The sequence below is a fragment of the Pongo pygmaeus genome, chromosome 7 (assembly GCF_028885625.2).
Source record: "Pongo pygmaeus isolate AG05252 chromosome 7, NHGRI_mPonPyg2-v2.0_pri, whole genome shotgun sequence".
NCBI classification, from domain to species: domain Eukaryota; kingdom Metazoa; phylum Chordata; class Mammalia; order Primates; family Hominidae; genus Pongo; species Pongo pygmaeus.
The window spans coordinates 40,762,889-40,783,376 of record NC_072380.2 but is presented as its reverse complement, the minus strand read 5'-3'; the positions used below and the strand labels follow the sequence as shown (position 1 = coordinate 40,783,376).

At 40.1% G+C, this 20,488-nt stretch overlaps 1 long non-coding RNA gene across 1 annotated transcript in view; it reads right to left on the bottom strand.

Annotated features, from left to right (window-relative positions):
- Positions 1 to 15,676, bottom strand: part of LOC134740105 (uncharacterized) — a 31,325-nt gene extending 15,649 nt beyond the window's left edge. Inside the window, exons 1-2 of the long non-coding RNA XR_010127341.1 lie at positions 15,525 to 15,676; positions 5,847 to 6,014 (exon numbers count right to left, since the gene is read on the bottom strand). This is a non-coding gene — a long non-coding RNA (uncharacterized LOC134740105). The remainder of the gene's footprint in view (positions 1 to 5,846; positions 6,015 to 15,524) is intronic.
- Between the last annotated feature and the right edge of the window lie 4,812 nt (positions 15,677 to 20,488).

Below are 20,488 nucleotides of genomic sequence, written 5' to 3'. Positions count from 1 at the left end.
TCATGGGAAAAAAAAAGAAACAAACTTTGTAAAATGTTTCTTATTTTTAATAGTTCTTTGTTCTCTGGTTTATTTTCATTATTTTCAGGAGCAGAAAATTTCTTGGGACAAAAATTAAAGATAGATAATTAAAAGATAATTAAAATTTTGTTAATTAAAAATAGATAATTAGATAATTAAAAGAGTCATTTAATTTTGGTAAGCTGTACTACATTCAGTAAATTTTGTGTGTGTATTTTTTTGTTTTTGTTTTTTAAGGGCTCTGTCACCCAGACTGGAGTGCAGTGGTATGATCATGGCTCACCACAGCCTCAATGTCCTGGGCTCAAGTGATCCTCCTGCCTCAGTCTCTGGAGTAGCTGGTACTACAGCACACGCCATGTGCCTGGCTAAGTTTTTTTGTTTTGTTTTGTAGAGATGGCATCTTGCTATGTTGCCCCAGCTGCTCTTGAAGTCCTGGCCTCAAGTGATCCTCTCGCCTGGGTCTCCCAAAGGGCTGGGCCAGTAATGTTTTGTTCAGAACCTCAACTGAGATTGCCAACTTGAATAATATGAAAAACTCAACAGATACAAGTCAGCATTAGAGAGGAGTGGTGTACAATTTCTGCTCCAGACTTGAGTTCAAGTCCTTTGGTTTAGAAGCAATTCATGGCTTACCTGTTATATGAGAAGTTGTACCTGAAAATGAGTTAAGTGATGCCATATTTCCATGATTTTCTTTTCTTTTTCTTTTTTTTTTTTCACTCTGTCACCAGGCTAGAGTACAGTGGCATGATCTCGGCTCACTGCAACCTCTGCCTTCCAGAGTCAAGCGATTCTCCTGCCTCAGCCTCCTGAGTAGCTGGGACTACAAGTGTGTGCCACCACGCCCAGCTAATTTTTGTATTTATAGTAGAGATGGGGTATCACCATGTTGGCCAGGATGGTCTCGATCTCTTGACCTTGTGATCCGCCCACCTCGGCCTCCCAAAGTGCCTGGCCCGTGCATTTTTGTTCTTTGTGGATGGATATCTTGGGAAGCTGCCTTCTTTCTGCCGCTGAATCTAGGTCTGAGTCTAATGACAGCCTCCGTCAGTCTGCTTTCACTTCAACCTTGTGCCTAGAGATGATTTAAAGCCCATGGAAAAGGTTTATTAGTCTAAACTGTCTCCATCCGTCAAGACACAATGTATGTCCTGTAATTTTCAATGACTCTTTCTTCCATGATGCTACGGTTTACACAAAACCCTTTCTAATCGAGCCATTGCATTGATTGCATATGAGTTAATTTTGGAACTTAATTAATATTTTCTATTAAAACTTTGAGTTTACAAAGCACTTTATCCTAACTAATATATTTTAATAATGATGAAAGAAACCCTTTGAAATAGGGTTTATTATTATTATTTTCTATTTTCAGGACAACGAAACTTGAAGTGATTTGCCCAGTATCCTACATGCAGTGAGCAATAACCCCAGGATTCTAAGCCAGGTCATTCATTTGTTCTCCATTTACAAATACCTTCTTTCATTGATTCTAGGATGCACTTTTTGTTTACATTTTAACATCTCGAAAACCAGTATGATGTGTTTAGTGGTTACTGTTTGTGCTTCTTAAAAGTAAAAAAATATAAAATTATGTTTCTTAACAGCAGTGCTATCTTAGATTAGGTAGAGTACTGTATTTAATGACGGTTTACCATACTCCAGGAGCTGTACTGGGCACTAGAAATAAAGCTGTGAGTGACACAGTCTTCTTTCCCACTCCTGTCGAGTTTCCAGTGTTTCCCCTGCATCATTATACCAACCAGACCTAGCCTGTTGTAAATTGCTTTCTATTGTGTCCCATGTATTGGAAACAATAGTCTTAACAAGATTACAAGCCCATTGCAGCGCTGCATCTAGCCGAATTACCTTCCCTGTATGTAACCCGTGATAACTTTCCTGTGTATTTTTTTCTGATGCTTACTTTGGCTTTCTACACCAGATAGAAAGATGTCACAGGTGGTAGAATCATTATATTGATCCAGACTTTTAAAATATTTTTCTAGAACTTGGGAAATCACAGCTGGGCCAGTGATATGGAGGCACTAACAGGGATCTACAGTTTTGCATCACTGTAATTGGCCGGCATAGCACCTGATGCCTTTGAGGCACAGGGATATTTAATAGGCAGAGCCCCGCTCTCACATATATTGCCCCCAAACACATTGCTAAAAAGAAAACAATACAAAAATAATGTAGATTGTTTCTTTTCTTTCTTTTTTTTTGAGACCCAGTCTTGCTCTGTCACCCAGGCTGGAGTGCCGTGGGTGGATCTCGGCCCACTGCAACCTCCGCCTCCCAGATTCAAGCAATTCTCCTGCCTCAGCCTCCCAAGTAGCTGGGACTACAGAGGCACGCCGCCACGCCCGGCTAATTTTTTGTATTTTCAGTAGAGACGGGTTTTCACCGTGTTGCCCAGGCTGGTTGCGAACTCCTGAGCTCCGGCAATCCGCCCTCCTCAGCCTCCCAAAGTGCTGGGATTACAGGCATGAGTCACCGTGCCTGGCCGATTCTGTTTCTTTATAGCAGTCTTGGCATTAGAAGCTGCAGCAGACTAAGATGCAAGGGACTTCTGAGAAACAGTGAGGCCACAAAATCCGAGCTATAGCCCTGGCTTTTCTGCTAACGGGCTATCAGTCTCTGAGTCAACACTGACTTGTCTCTAAGGTGGATGTATCCGACTGAATAATCTCCAAGTCCTTCCTGGCTTTAACAGCATAAGAAGTGGAAGCCAACTAAGGTTCGGTTTTACTTTTCCACCATGTGCTCAGAAGATGCTGGCCCCCTAATTAAAGAGATGCTACAACAGTTGCGTCAGAACTAGCTCTGGAAGGTCTCTGGCCAACAGAATACTTTGTAGTTTTCAATGTAATTTATTAATCACTGCAGTGGCATGAGGCAGCGGGGGCCTGGTGACTAACCACTCCTCTGTTCCCTTCCTGCTGGTGAAGTGTCTGACAGAGAGCATGAGAAAAGCAGGGCCGCGCGGGGTGGCTCACGCCTGTAATCCCAGCACTTTGGGAGGCCGAGGCGGGTGGATCATGAGGTCAGGAGATCGAGACCATCCTGGCTAACACAGTGAAATCCCGTCTCTACTAAAAATACAGAAAATTAGCCGGGTGAGGTGGCAAGCGCCTATAGTCCCAGCTACTCGACAGGCTGAGGCAGGAGAATGGCGTGAACCACGCGACGGAGCCTGCTGTGAGCCGAGATGGCGCCACTGCACTCCAGCCTGGGTGACAGCGAGATTCCGTCTCAAAAAAAAAAAAAAAAAGAAAAAAAAAAAGCAGGAAGGATTGTGGTGGGCAATAGTATCGTTACTCATCCCAATCCATGTACGGCACAGCTGCTGCACCTGCTATCCTACCTGGGTTATGCCTTATGGCTGAGTAAGTGACTGGTGTAAACAAGCAGCAAATCCATCTTCCAAGCCAGCGGTATCCTAGACACCTCAGGAAAAGTCACCTCTGATCATCAAAATTTATTTTTTTATTTTTAAATTTCAACATTTATTTTAGGTTCAAGGCATACACGTGCAGCTTTGCTACATGGTACATATTACCTGATGCTGAGGTTTGTGGTACAAACAATCCTGTCACCCAGGTAGTGAGCATATTACCCCAGAGGTAGTTTTTCAACTCTTGATCCCCTCCCTCCCCTCTCTGGTAGTCAGTTTCCAGCGTCTTTTGTTTCCATCTTTATGTCCATGAGTACCCAGTGTTTGACTCCTACTTATAAGTGAGAATATGCAGTATTTTGTTTTCTGTTCCTAAGTTAATTTGCTTAGGGTAATGGCCTCCAGCTGCATCCATCTTGCTGCAGAGAACATAATTTCATTATTTATTCTGGCTGCATAGTATTCCATAGTGTATAATGCCACGTTTTTTAAATGGAATCTACTGCTGATGGGCATCTAGCTTGATTCCATGTCTTTGCTACTGTGAATGGTGCTACTGTGCTACTGTGCTACTGTGCTACTGTGAATGGTTCATCACAATGAACATACTAATGCAGGTGTCTTTTTGGTAGAATGATTTATTTTCCTTTGGATAAATACCCAGAAATGGGATTGCTGGTTAAAAGGGAATAATAATTATCTTTTAAGTTCTTTGAGAAATCTCCAAACTGAGTTTTACAGTGGCTGAACTAATTTGCATTCCCTCCAGCAGTGTATAAGTGTTCCCTTTTCTTCACAGCTTTACCAACATGTTATTTTTTTACTTTTTATTAATAGCCATTCCGACTTGTGTGAGATGGTATTTCATTGTGGTTTTGATTTGCATTTCTCTAGTGATTAGTGATTTTGAGCATTTTTTCATACGTTTGTGGTCAACTTCAGTAAAGTTTCAGTATACAGACTGGGTTCAGTGGCTCATGCCTGATATCCCAGCACTTTGGGAGGCTGAGGCAGGCAGATCACTTGAGGCCAGGAGTTTGAGACCAGCCTGGCCAATATGGAGAAACCCTGTCTCTACTAAAAATACAAAAATTAGCCAGGCGTGGTGGCATGCACCTGTAATCCCAACTACTCAGGAAGCTGAGGCAGGAGAATCACTTGAATTTGAAACGTGGAGGTTGCAGTGAGCTGAGATCATGCCACTGCACTCCAGCCTGGGCAACAGAGCAAGACTCCTTCTAAAAAAAAAAATCTTCAGGGGTACAAAATCAATGTGAAAAAATCAATAGCATTTCTATACACTAATAACGTTTAAGCTGTGAGCCAAATCAAGAATGCAATCCCATTTTCAAAAGCCACACACAAATAAATACCTGGGACTACCTCTAACTACAGAGGTGAAAGCTCTCTACAAGGACTACAAAACACTACTGAAAGGAATCATAGATGACCCAAACAAGTGGAAACACATTGCATGCTCCATGGATTGGAAGAATCAATATTGTTAAAATGGCCATACTGCCCAAAGCAATCTACAAATTCAAGACTATTGCTATTAAACTCTCCATATAATTTTTCACAGAAATAGAAAAACTATTTTAAAACTCATATAGAACCAAAAAAGAGTTTGAATAGCCAAAGCAATCCTAAGCAAAAGAAAAAAAGAAAAAACCAAAGCCATCACAATACCCAATTTCTAACTATATTACAAGGCTATTGTCACCAAAACAGCATGGCACGGTAGAAAAACAGACACATGGACCAAGGGAACAGAATAGAGAACCTAGAAATAAAGCCACACATCTACAACCATCTGATCTTCAACAAAGTCAACAAAAATAAGCAATGGGGAAAGGATTCTCTATTTAATAAATAATCCTATTTAATAATCTCTATTTAATAAATAAGTAAATAACTGGCTAGCCATACACAGAAGAATGAAACTGGACCCCTACCTTTCACCATGTATAAAAATTAAGATGGATTAAAGGCTTAAATATAAGACCTAAAACTACAGCAATTCTACAAGCAAACCTAGAAAATACCATTCTGGACATCAGCCTTGGCAAAGAATTTATGACTAAGTCCTCAAAAGCAATTGCAACAAAAACAAAAATTGACAAATGGGACCTAATTAAACTAAAGAGTTTCTGCACAGCAAAAGAAACTATCAACAAACAGACAACGTACAGGACAGGATAAAATATTCATAAATTATGCATCTGACACCAGTCTAATATCCAGAATCTATAAGGAACTTAAACAACTCAGTGAGCAAAAAACAAATAAGCCCATTAAAAAGTGGGCAAAGGACATGAAGAGACACTTCTCAAAAACAGATAATTAAAACATAAACATAGGCCTTCAATTTTAGTTTCCTTTCTATTTTAGTTTTCGTAGTGAGAATGCACTTGCATGTACGTACCTTTGTTTGAAACTGTGTTTCCTAGGAAATAATCAAATTGTTTCATATGGGCAAGGCTACATTTTCTTTCCGCAGACATCTCATCTCTGAAGGGGTCAAGGTGTCAGGAGTCAACTCATCATTTCTTATTGAAAGAAGCTTGTGGAGTCATCAACATTTTTGTGCAGGCTGTAATGTAAAATAAGTGATACAATCAAAAGAAAAGCCAAAGCCAATTAAAGATTTGGAAGGGACGTTGGAGATGCTCTGGTCTAAACCCTGCATTTTATAGATGTGGTGATATGACTCGCCCAGGATAGGTTAATTCTTGAACTAAATCCACTGGTTCTCAGTTCAGTCTCCTCGTCCCTCCCAGAGCTCACGACTGAGGTACAGAACTGTGCAGTCAAACTTTGCAAACAAAGGCTCCAAGGATGTGCATTCATTCTACCATGAGGCACTGAACTGGGGAGAAGAGTTTCCCCAGGATCATAGCTCAGGAATAGAGACAGAGAGGAGGTGGGAAAATGGAGCATTAAGGTGAAAACGCTTTAATCAATAAAAGCACAAAATTAGAATATCCCCTAATTTCACTTTAATGCATTTTTTATCTTCTCAAGTTAGAGAGAGAACTATGTTATGAGAGAGCTATGTACACTAGACATCAGATACCAAGTTCCAACCCCAGCTTTTTCTCACTTACCAGCTGCACAGTACAGCACTGTAGAAAAAGCTTTGGGTATAGAGTCTGAAGAAGCTAGGGAGTCACTCTGCAGTAGCTCATGGATATATGCCAAATTTTCTAGTGGGTCTCACTATATCATGTGATAATATGTGGTTTTTTTTCTTTTTTTCCCTTCTGTTCCTGTTTCTATGTCTAGTTTTTTTCAACAAAAAAAAAATGCATGACAATTATAGTTTGATCACATATTAGTGGCTATAAGCATCCATGTTCTTGTCCCTTCTGAGTGGGAATAATAGTATAAACTTGCAGAAATGTTGATATAATTAAAGGAGATAATAAAATGAGCTCAGAATGTAATAGTTGCTCAATAAACCTATTTACATTCCTCTGAGTAACCTCTCACAATTCATTTATTTTTAGTCTCTATTTCCTCATCAGAGAAAAGGAATGATGATAATAGCAAACCTCAAGGTAGTCAAAATCGAATGTGACAAAGTATGTCAAAATGTTATGGAAATGAAAGACATGCTATGGGATATAAATGCTGGATATAATTATATAAAAAAGCCAATACAATTATAATGTGATGCTATATAAATTGACATAAAACGTGATGCCTACTTCACAATAGGATACCACTACACGCTTATTGGAATGGCTACAATTTAAGAAAGGGTGGTAATACCAAATGCTGGAAAAGATGCAGAGAAACTAGATAATTTGTACATTGCTGATGGGAAAGCAGAACAGTACAGCCACTCTGGAAAACAGTTTGGTAGTTTCGTATAAAAGTAAATATGCAATTACCATACAAATTAGTATTATGCTTTGAGGCATTAGTCCCAGAGAAACAAAAGCCTATGTTCACACAAAAACCTGTGCATAAATATTCATAGCAGCTTTACTCATCATAGCCCAATACTGGAAACAACCCACATGTCTTCAATGGGTGAATGGTTAAACAAACCGTAGACATCAGAACATGAAATACCACTCAGCAATCAATAGGGATGAATTATTGATACATACAACTTGGATGAGTTACTGGGAAATTATGCTGAGTTTTTAAAAGTCTCTCTTAAAAGGTTATTGTGTTAGTCCGTTCAAACTGCTATAACAAAATACCTTAGACTAGGTGATTTATAAATAACAGAGATTTATTTCTTACAGTTTTAGAGACTGGGAAGTCTAACATCAAGGCACCAGCTGATTTCATGTCTGGTGAGTCCTTGTTTTCTGCTGCATAGATGGCACCTTCTTGCTGTATCCTCACGTGGTGGAAGATGCAAATAAGCTCCCTCAGGCCTCTTTTATAAGGAAAGTAACCCCATTCATGAGGGCTCTGCCTTCATGACCCCATCACCTCCTGAAGACCCCATCACCTCCTGAAGACCCCATCTCTTAATACTGTTGCGTTGGGAATTTGATTTCAACATATAAATTTGGGGAGGGGGACACAAACATTCAAACCACAGCAGTTCCATACTGTATAATCATATTTATACAACATTCTTGAAATGACAATGATACAGAACTGGAGAATAGATTAGGTGTTGTACAGGTTAGTGATGGGGGAGGGGATTGAGAGGGAGGTAGGCAAGGTTATAGAAGGGCAGCCTGAGCGATCTTTGTGGGGCTGGAACTGTTTCTTGAGTGTGGTGATGGGTACGTGAATCTACATATGTGCTGAAATTGCATAGGACTATACACACACATACACACACACACGTAAATAAAACAGGGAACATCAGAATAAAATCAGTAGATTGTAATGAGCTCAATATCCTGATTCTGATATTGTACTTTAGTTTTCTAAGATGTTACCATGGGTAAAGGTGGGTAAAAGATACATGCAATCTCTCTGTATTCTTTGTTACAACTGAATGTGAAATAAAAATTATCTCCACATGTGAAAGTTTAATTAAAAAGTGAGGCTTACATTATTTGTTACATGAAAAAGCAGACTACTTTTATAAAACATGCATAGTGAAATTTGGGAGAATGCACTCTTAGTCAGGGTTCAGTTGCACATAACAGAATCCATTCAACTATTTTCGGCACAAAGGGATTTGACACAGGAAATTAAGTATTTGCAAAGTCATTGAAAAGCTTAAGGATCAGACATTAGGCTGAGCTTCCAGTAGTGACTCCCTGAACAACACTGTAGGTCAGGCCATGAAGGAGCTGCCACAATCAGTAGCCACAGCCCCAAGCTGTGCGGCCACCGCTAGCTCAAGCTGCACTTCTTCAACTAAGGTTGCACCAGCAACACAGGCGCTTTGTGCCTGTCATGGGCTGAACACCACATGGGCCCCGTGCTGCAGCCTTTACTGATTAAACATCTATGCTGCTTGTCAGGGGAAACTGCAGATGCAGCACAAACACAAACTCCATCTCATTTCCACCGTCCAGACTTCACACTGTGCTTTGGCTTGGAGGCTGATGGATCACATGGGAAAGTTGAGGTTTAAGGGAGTCTGAGAAATGCACCCTTTACATGTCCAGCTTCTAAAGTGAAGTATGAGATGCTATGGGAATTTGAATGGAGTTTAGGGAGTCAATCCGCCACACCCACCACAAATATGCACCAACATTTCTATTGGCTCTCTGATATATAATTTGTCATAATTTGTCATTTTTCTTCTTCTTTCTCTATGCCTGTTTTTTTTTTACGTATGTCAATATTAATAAAAACAAAAACCAATTCCAGTTTGAAAAGTCAGACCAAACAAGTAATCAATGACCAGTTTAGGGAGTGGAGGTGAAGCCACAGTGATTGGAACCTGATCATCTTTAAAGTATCTGTAAGGCCAGGTGCGGTGGCTCACGCCTGTAATCCCAGCACTTTGGAAGGCCCAGGCAGGATGATGGCCTGAGCCCAGGAGTTTGAGACCAGCCTGGGTAACATAGCAAGACACTGTCTCTACAAAATAATGATAATAATACTACAAAAATTTGCTGGGTATGGTGGTGTGTGCCTGTAGCCTTAGCTGCTCAGGAGGCTGAAGTAGGAGAATCACTTGAACTCAGGAGTATAGGGCTGCGGTGAGCTATGATTGCACCCACTGCATTCCAGCCTGGGCAAAAGAGACAGACCTTGTCTCAAAAAAAAAAAAAAAAAAAAAAAAAAAAAAGAAAGAAAGAAAGGAAGAAAGAAAGAAAAGAAAAAGAAGAAAGTAACTTTAAAGTCTGAGAGCCTATGTTTCTATGATAAATGGCCATCTCAGCCTAGAAAGCTTTAGGCTCAGGGTTCAAAATTGAAATGTCTGCAATAAGAAGTAATATAAATGAGAGAAATAGGCTGGGTAAGACAATATAGAGTGATGAAAACTGCAAACCTGTCCCGTTTGAAGTGGAAAGTCACTGTTTGGTGCCAGCTAATTATTGCCATGTAGAAATCCAGGCTCAGGTTTATCCAATATTCTGATTTTTTTGAAAAAGGATTTTTATGAAAGATAGGATAATTTTAAATGTTGGTTTCAACACATTTAAATCTTGGCTTCTACTGATTGCAGCAGAAACAGCAGCTCCTTGGTGGGCTACTCTACAGCGTTGTTAGGGGAATCATTACTGCACTACTGAAAGTTCAATTAAAATATTGTTGCTAACATTGACATCCAAACAGAACACCTCCTCAAGCTGGATTTTTCTAGGAAGCCACCAAGTATGCAAGCTCTGTGTTAAGCTCTTGCTACAGCTGAAGCTCTGTCTTTGAAGTTCCAGTAGACACTTTTCTGAACAACAGTGATTCCAGGGAAGGACATCCAGTCAAGCCAATGGGTGTAGCTACCATGATATGAACTTGTGGGACTTGGTGACTTCTCCCTAAGTGCGCCTTGGAGCCAAGGTGGAGATGAGTTCAGAGGCTATTTGGAAGGACTTGCTTTGTCTCTGTCTCCTCCATGAACACCACATCAACTGGCAAAGCACAGAGCATGAGGGGACGTTGATGCTTGAGACATCATTTAGCACCAAAGTAGCCCTCACGACTCCACCTTTCAACATATTCCTAAGAGGAAACAAAAAAGATAAAAATGGACTGCCAAGGAACGTTAGAATTGAATACATACAATAACTGTCATGACTTTTCTAACACTACCGAGAGCTAACATTTGTGCAATGTTTCCTGAGTGCGAAGAATTTTCCTAAGCACTTTGCATATATTAACTTGTTCAGTCCTCACAATAGTCTGGGAGGTAGATGAGTGATTATTTTTTCCATACTGAAGTTGAGGAAACAAAGGCACAGAGAGGTCAGATGATACACCAGATTCAGTCTATGCATCACTGTAGATCCAGGGCCTGTCTGGCCAGAGCCAGTCTAGCGATGGCCTTCATCATTCTCAGCACCATGGAACAGGTTTCCTGATGCTGTTGTTTCTGCCCCATAGGCCAATGGCTCAGCCCTGCTGTTGCTTACAAACACAACCTGACAGTGTCAGCCAGACACAGTGGCTCATGCCTGTAATCCCAGCACTTTGAGAGGCTGAGGCTAGAGGATCGTCTGAACCCAGAAGTTCAAGACTAGCCTGAGCAGCATGGCGAAGCCCCATCTCTACAAAAAAAAATAAAAGTTAGCCGGGCATGATGATGCACGCTTGCAGTCCCAGCTACTCGGGAAGCTGAGGTGGGAGGATCACCAGAGGCTGGGGAGGCTGCAGTGAGCTGTAATTGCACCACTGCACTCGAGCCTGGGTGACAGAGTGAGACCTTGTCTCAAAAAAAAAAAAAAAGCAAAAGCAAAAAAACAAAAACCAGCCTTATAGTATCCACTTTCCACGTGAGCCACCTGTCTCTCAGCCCCTGCCTGGGGCTCCCTGTGGTCCACAGTGGCACTCACTCATTTCCCATGCATGGAAACACTAGAAGTTTAGGGAAATTAACCCACAGTAATGGTGAACTTTGGTCAATGAAAAATATGAATCGGCAGTTGAACTCCTATTTCCTAACCTCAGGAAGTAGTTTCACATCTTTGAAGATATTGAGAAATCAGCTTGTCATGCAGCTGTGATTAGCCCAGTTCTGTACTTTCTTACAATTGTTCTCCCCTTTCTCTGCCTCACTTCCCCTTTCCTTTACTCATTTTCACTGGGATTGCACTCCCTAGTGAAGTGAGCACATAATCTCCGCCTTATGCTCTGTGTTCTAAGGAACTTGGATAACTAGATAACTTATCCAAGGTTGTGTAGCTAGTACAGTACCAGTGCCAGAAGAGTCCAGAAATCTATTCCCAGAGTCTGTGTGTTTTAATCACTCAATATACTACCTCTAAAGGAAGAAATAAAACCTTGGGTTACAAAGTTAATGTCATCTTTAAAAATAACCACCCCCTATCTAGCAACTGTATTGCTGGCATTTTCTGCCTTTCCTAACACTTAAATCTAATCGTACTTTGCACCAGGCTGGGTGCTGGAAGTTTCCCATATAAACTACTAATTTTGTTTATTCTATATTTCCCAATTACTGGATGTTGGCTATTAGAGGGCAAAATCTACCTGACTGTACTGTGAGAAATTGCATGAAACATGTAATGTAAAAGCTACTAAATGATAGCCAAAGAGCGGTTTCATATAGTTTTGTTTCAGTTGTCAAATAATCTCAATTTCTTTCCAACAAATGCTTATTCTGTTCTTATTATGAAGCACACAGGAGGTCAGATAGCAAGAGAAGAAGCCATGTAAAATATGGTCCTCATGCTCATAGAGACCCGCTTCTACTGGGGGAGACAGAGAAGTCAATAAATAATTTTAACATTATGATCAAGTGCTATAGCTGCATTTTCCTTAATGAAATCTTGCTTTTAAAGAGAACTTGGTTTACTTATTCCATTGTAAACTTTTAAGCAGGCTGGGCGCAGTGGCTCACGCCTGTAATCCCAGCACTTCGAGAGGCCAAGGCAGGTGGATTGCTTGAGGTCAGGAGTTCAAGACCAGCCTGGCCAACATGGTAAAACCCTGTCTCTACTAAAAACACAAAAATCAGCTGGGCATGGTGGTGCATGCCTGTAATCCCAGATACTCAGGAAGCTGAGGCAGGAGAATCACTTGAACCTGGGAGGCAAAGGTTGTAGTGAGCCGAGATAGTGCCACTGCACTCCAGCCTGGGCAACAAAGTAAGACTTTTTCTCAAAGAAAAAAAAAAAAAAAAAAGAAAGAAAGAAAGAGAGAAAGATAACCTTTAAACCAATAAGTAATGAAGGTCCTAAAGTATTTTTGTTTGCATAAATTTAAGGGTACACGGGCAGTTTTGTTACATAGATATGACGCACAATGATGAAGTCTGGGTTTTAATGTAACCATCACCCAAGTAATGCACATTGTACTTATTAAGTCATTTCTCACCCCTCACCCACCTCCCACCCTCTAGAGTCACCAGTATCTATCATTCCATACTCTATGTCCACGTGTATACATTATTCAGCACCCACTTATAAGTGAGATCATGTAATATTTGTCTTTCTGTTTCTGAGTTGTTTCACTTGAGATAATTGCCTCCAGTTCCATTCATGTTGCTGCAAACTACATAATTTCACTCTTCCTTATCGCTGAATAGTGTTCCAGTGTGTATAGGTACCACATTTTCTTTATCCAATCACCCACTGATGGATGTTTCAGTTAATTCCATATATTTGCTATTGTGAATAGTGCTATGATAAATATACACAGGCAGATATCTTTTTGATACAAATGTTTTATTTTCCTTTGGCTACATACCAGTAGTGAGGTTGCTGGATGAAATGCTAGTTCTATCTGTAGTTTTGTTGCAAAATCTCCATACTGTTTTCCAAAGGAGTTGTATTCATTTATATTCCTACCAACAGTGCATAAGCATTTCTCTTTCTATGGGCCCTAATATTTTTTTAAAGAAATGAGATCCCAGATCTGTGCAGGACAGAAAAATGTGGGATGCTCAGTGAGGACCAGTAGAACCACAGCATATGCAACCTCATTCAAAAGTAAGGTCATATACTGCTACCAATCCAATAATAAGTGCCAACATTTATCGAGGTTGCTCCATGTCAGGCTTTGCAAAGTATTTTAACTATTTTAACACATTAAAGTCTTGCAAGGGTAGTATAAGGTGGGCACTACTAATGTGGTCCTCATTTTATAGATGAGAAACTAGAGCACAGAGTGATTAATTGCTTAGTCCAACGACACACAGATGGCAAGTGTAGGGCGGGCATCTGAGCACTGTGACCTCTGCTGCAGAGTTGACCTTAACACCCACCATGCTCCCCACCTGCCTCTCTGAGCTCTAATCAGCCTCCTGGGCACAATCCTTGGTGGATGGATATCTTCTAGCTTCTCCTAAGAAGGATTTCTGACTTTTCTTTTCAAAATTATGTCCTAAACCTTTTAGAAATAATTTTGAATTTTTCCATATATGACCTCTTGAGGCAATGAGAATAATATGTAGTGCTCAAATTGGGACACTTTTGAGAGTAAAAAGGAGGTACCATTAATAATTCAACCAGGTTAAAGGTGAAACCAGGACTGTTCTAGGTGGACCAAGAGGTACAGTTACCTAGACACACATCATGTGCCCCCGCAGAAAGAAACAGTGGAGTTGATATTAATACCACGTTGGATCCAGAAGGTTTAAACAGAAAACCTCAGTCAGACTATGACAGAGCTGGAAGAAAGAATCAAGGACTTCTTAGAATGGAATCTTTCAAAGGTTTTCCATTTCTTTAAAGATAATATTTCAAGCTTCTCAGTCTATCACAAAAGGCCCCTCATTATCTGGTTCCTGCCTAACTTTCTCATCTCCTCCGCAAATTCCTTCTTCCTTCCCTGACCTTGTGTCTGGTCAGTGGGTTATGCCAGGTTTTTTATTCCTTCCACACCTCTATGTCTTGTGCATGCTGTTGCCTTTCCTTAGAGCTCTGTTTATCCTGGTGTGCAAGTGGCAAATCCCTAAGTATCTTTGAAGAACCAACTGAGAGCTGATCCTTTTCCTCTTCTTTCACTGGAAGACAAGTTTCTTGCATAGAACACTCAGTTCAAGTAACACAAAGAATAAACAATTGATCCAGAAGGTTTACACAGATTTAACTGGATCCAAAGCCAGTTGCCCTGGCTCTCAAAGGATTCAGAGGAGTTTCCCAGGCAGAAAACGTTGAAGAGGGGTTGGGGGACCTAAGAGTCAAGGGAAGGGGATAGAAAAAGACAGGAAATACAGGAACATTGTGATAGAGAAAAGCCAGAAGCTCAGAGAAGCAGGAAATGAAGACGAGGCCTGTAAGTAGAGGGCCTGTGGCCTGTGCTAACACAGTTCAGAGAGAGATTAGATGAGACTCTGCCAAAGGTGAGCCTTCTTCTTTAGCAATGGTTTCAAGGACTACTCGCCTCTCGGCTGGATCCCTGACAGTGTCAAGTGGTGATGGAATGATCAAATTCGTTGTATACCGTGAAAAAGAAAATAGCTTTTCCATCTCCATTACTGCTGCGATTAGAAAAATGTCATTAACCTTTCAAAAACTTACCATTTTATTTATTTTTTTTTTTTTTGCAGTTTGGTCAAGGTTTCACATTTATCTTGAAAATGCTAGTTTCTGCACTATTTTTAATTGAAGGGCTTTAGGGAAAATTCAATTAAGTTGTGGTATATGAACTGAAACTTGGAATATATTAAAAATATTCTACTGCACATTTCACCAATTACCTGACTTCTAATTTGAGTCCCATTGTCATTCCACTTTGCATTCAAACTCAAAAGATTGGCTCAGAAAAATGGACCGAGGGCTTTAGCAATCACAAATATACCAAATGCATTCGGGCTTAAAGACAATATGTCTAATATGAAACCAATCCTAACTGGTACTTAGAGAATTGCAAAGCTGGAAGTGGCCTCAGTAATCTTCTTTTAAACCCTTCCTCTTATAGATGAGAAAACTGATGCCCAAAGAGTATAATCCATTTAACACATGCAACAGAGCTAAGGCTAAAAATCAAGAATCCTGAGAATTGGCTGTCTTAGCACAGTTCCAGGGTTGGTTAGGATGCTACTCACCTGGTGTTCTTGGGTGGAATTCACTTCGTAGAGGCCCCATAATCAGGATCCTAATGTTGTAGGCTGGTGGAGCAGTAAAGGAGAGGCAGTCAACAACGGAACTATCACAGATCTATGCTGATCCTTGTTCTCTTCTTCCTAGCTTCTTACAAACTATACTGTCTATGCCATTGTGCTAATATTTTATTACCACCAGCCAGAACAGGATCCAGGCCCCTCCCATGCAACACTCTCCCGGATTGCCTCCTGGTGCTATCTCCCCATAAAGTCCAGCCCCGGGGGAGGAATCTGAGGAAAGGAAAGGGATGAAGCAGGTAGCCAGGTTCTAGACCTGTATTTCAGTCACTGTATGTATTGACAATACTGGAAATATACTTCAAAGCTGAATTGGAATTATCTATTAGCAGTTGTTTTTCATTAACCACAGCTGTCTGTCTCTTGTTAGCAAAACCAAAGCCAAGCTCTTGAACAGCTGCTTCATATTCCCGCACAATTTTTAGGGCAAATGTCCATAAATCATTATGCAAATTTGCTGACTGTGACTGGTTAATATAATGGCTTTCAGTTGAATATACTGAGTTCCATGTTTCAGGAATTTTTCAGGCAGGTATATCAATATCTCATCCAGAAGAATGTTCTGCAGGCATTACTAGGAAGACCTCGTCATGTGGAGAACAGTATTTGATTTTCTCTGTTTAATAAATATTATTACATCTTTTTAATTAAAATAAAATTTTTGTAAAAGAAATACAATACTGGTAATGCAATTACTCAATATACCAATTTCATTTTTGCCTATTTGCCTTCTAGGTTTTAAAATTATGCTTGAAAATTGAAAAAGCATCATGAGTCTGCCCTTTTACAAATTGGCTTTTTAAAATTTAACATATAAGAAACTTTTTTCTAACTTTGAATTTTTCTTTATTTAAAATAGCTGTAATATTTTATCAGCTTCATGTACTATAATTTAATAGCTTCCCTCTCCTTTAATTTTGTTTATGTTGGCTAATCTTGAGTGTCAACTTGATTGAATTGAAGGATGCAAAGTATTGCTCCTGAGTGTGTCTGTGAGGGTGTTACCAAGGAGATTAACATTTGAGTCAGTGGACTAGGAGAGGCAGACCCACCCTCAATCTGTGTGGTCACCATCTAATCAGCTACCAGCGTGGCCAGAATGAAAGCAGGCAGAAGAACGTGGAAAGACTAGACTGGTTTAATCTTCTGGCCTACATTTTTCTCCCATGCTGAATGCTTACTGCCCTCGAACATCGGACTCTAAGTTCTTCAGCTTTGGGAATAGAACTGGCTTCCTAGCTCCTCAGCTTGCAGACAGCGCATTGAGACCTCACCTTGTGATCATGTGAGTCAGTTCTCCTTAATAAACTCCCCTTTATATATACATCTGTCCTATTAGCTCTGTCCCTCTAGAGAATGCTGACTAATTCATTGTCATTATCAATTGCTGCCATAAACAGACTTATACATTTTTCCTTTCTAGAATTTTCTTACAAAAAAAATTCATGTTTGGATAAAGATGTGAACGTTTTAATGTCATTTACTGCATATTATTATATTGATTTCCGAAAGCGATATATTAATTTGCAATGTCACCAGGAGAATGTGTATGTGCCAGTTTTACAGGAATATCAACATCTTACCTTTTATTTACTTATTCCTAGCTTGTAAAATGCACTCAAGTTTCTATATGTCTTTTATTTGATCAATTCATTGATCAATTCCTTTAGTCAGTCAAGAAATATTTATCAAATGAATGTCTTGCTAAGAGCTGGAAAACGAGAGCTAGAAGAAGTCCTTTGCCCTAAAAAGACCTCAATCTAAGCATCAAAGTTGATGGCACAACACAGGCATTTATAATGGAATGTTTTAAGAATGATGGGAGAGTTATACACGGGGCCCTCTGAGAGCACTGAGACAGGCATTTACCTCGAGATGGAGGTATAAAAGTGACTTCAGAAATGAACTGACAAATGGGGAACGTAAGAATTCCAGAGCGAGAATCAGAGGAATGATGGGAAAATGCATGGAGGTATGAGAGGAAAAGTCAGCTTGAAAGCCCGCAGCTTGAGGGATCTGCAGAATCAGGTATGGTTGAATGATGGAGAAAGATATGGGCATATTAGTTAGGACCACTTTGGCTTCGAATGTCATAAATGTCAAGTAGAAATAGTTTAAGCAAGGAGAAGGAGACGGAGGAGGAAGAGAAGGATAATTATTTATTATAAAGAACCATGCTACTTTAGTGAACCCAAGGACAGCCATAGGTCTGAATCTTAGAAGCAACTGTAGTTAGAAAACTTAAATGCTGACAGGCATTTCTTTTTTCTCTCATATCTGTTCTCAGTCTTTGTCTCTCTCTCTCTGTGTGTGTGTGTCTCATTCTTTCTTTCCTTGCTTACATCATCCACTTTTCCAATGTACACAGCAGGAAATATAGCCACCAGCTGCTTTATGGCATGCAATTTGCACACTCAAACAAAGACGGTCTCACTCTCCTAGTTCCAGTTCAAAAGTTTCCAGGAAAGTCCTCTGATTGCCTCAGCTTGGATCAGAGCCCCACCTCTGAAACAACTTACGAAGGCTATAAAAACAGGTTAGGGTTCTACAGCAACATGAAAATTCTTGAGAAAAATGTGGCAATGCCAGGGGAGGTGATCATTCATTCCAAGAAAAGGGGAGGCGAGTATTGTGGTGCTAAGGAAACAAAACAATAGGTATTCATTATTATTGAGGAGAAAGCCTAGGGTATGATCATGAATGACATTTAATAATATTCCATGGACTTTTAATTTTCTATAGGCAATATGATTTACCATTTGGCCAACCTGTGTATCTCCTACTCTTATAGCTTGCCTTTTGTTTGTTTGGAATAATTTGGCCTGAGTGGTCCTTTTCCAGGGAGCTGGTAGAGAGGAATGAGAGAACTAATCACCTCCCAAGTCTTCTGTCTTGGCAGAGCAGCTAGCAGCTTTTCCTATGTGTGGAAACTATCGCGTTGTAATTGGAATACACCTTGATCTTGACTTTGACCTTGAAGACGATCCTGTTGGGCTCATGTACCTTCACCTCTGCCCACATAGTCTGATTGAGAGACTCACTGAAGCTGGCCTATAGTCTTTCCAAGGGGCTGCTGTACCTTTTGGTCTCTTGGCCTTCTGCCTCAGCCTCTGCTTAGACTTGGGTCAAGTTTGGTCCCTTCCTCTTTCTAAAATCTCATCCTTTTTCAGTGTTTTCCAAGTAGGTATAAACCATAAGGTCTTTTTGCATTAAGTGGTTAGAAAAAATTTGAAAAAGTAAAAACTTGAAGAGATTTTGAGCAGGAGTTTGAGATAAGCAGATTTCTTTTCTTTTTTTTTTCGTATACATATATATATTGGAAAAATCACTCTGCCAGCTGCAGAGGATGGATTGCTGCAGATTGAGGTTAGAGGCAGCAACAATAGTTAGGAAGGTTGTTCTATTAATCTAAGTGAGAAACAAGGAAAGCCTAACCTAAGATAGTGGTGGTGGAGACAGTGATGGGGAGATAGACATTGGACACTGATAAGACATGATGAATCATTTAGGGAGCTTTTGGCAGCAAGTAATAGGAAAACAAACAGCACACACCAGCTCCAATAATAAATAAATGTGTTTGGTAACCAAACATTAAGTCCAGAAAAGGGGTGAATTTCATTGACTTGCAGTGGCTCGTACTCTGAACATTCACTTGATCTTCTTGTGTGTTGTTCGTGTTGATTTCATTCTCAAGATGGTAGCAAGATGATTACAGCCACTGCAGACCTCATATCCACATATGAAGTCATCCAGAGAGAGAGGCTCATTTCCAGAAGCTAACTCAACAAGCTGGCCCTAAAAGGATAACCACCTCAAAAGTGCCTAGTAAACCTCTTTTTGGTTCTCGTTAACCTAAATGAGGTCACATGGCCTATTCCTGAATCAGTCGTTGGCCGGGGGTAGGGGGATTACTGTTATATATGTGTCTCTGGAACATTCTTGAAGTTGATGGTAGGATTTACTTCTCCAGTAGCAAATGGATTGTGTCTAGATGTGGGGAGGAGAGAGAAAAAAATTGATCAAAATCAGGGTATTCTAGAAATGGGGGAGGGGGACAGAGATGTGCAGTAGGCCATCAACATCATTCAATACCGTCAGTAACTGTTTTGGTGTGGGGAAGTGGAGGGAGCAATTGTCAGTATTCTCAGGCTTACTGAACTGGGTGATTAGATATTAGATCATCAGGATAAGAAACAGGAGAATAAACAACTTTGGGCAGAAGATCAGTTTTGATGAGAATGAGGTAGATCTATGTAAAGATGTCAAATAGGCATCTAAATAAGCAGTTAAACATATGAGTTTGAAGCTTAGAAAAGGGTTTAGATTAAAAATATATATTTGGAAGTTGCACGCATATGGAATTATACAGCACAGGTGCAGGGTGAGGTTATTGTTGGATGAGATAACCCAAGAAAGTATGCCGCGTGAGGAGAGAAAAGATAAGCCTTCATCTCTAGGAAAGGCCAAAGTCTGACTTGAAATTAACTACCTTGATTTGCATATCAAAGGGGTGTTTCTTGAATTTGGATAGCTGTTGCAGTGAAAATTTCTACATAACTAAATGATTTCTAAACTCCATTTGACAGCTCATTATTTTTAAAGCCACATTCCTCCCCCACCTCTGACAAAATTCACTTAAAGAGTTTGGAAAGAACTTTGGAGTTAGTAGCAATAGGATTTTGCCTAAAATAGCAAATACTTCATGGATTGTAAAAATGTTTGGAATTCTTTTATGACACAAATAACCAGTATGGTTAACAGGCCAGATGGCTTCTCCTGGAATGAAGACATGTTTAGTGAACTTATAGTCAGTGACTTTGCAGTTGAATCTAATAAATTAAACTTGACAACCTTATAGGAGGGCTTTAGCAAGAGCTCAAAGAATATTA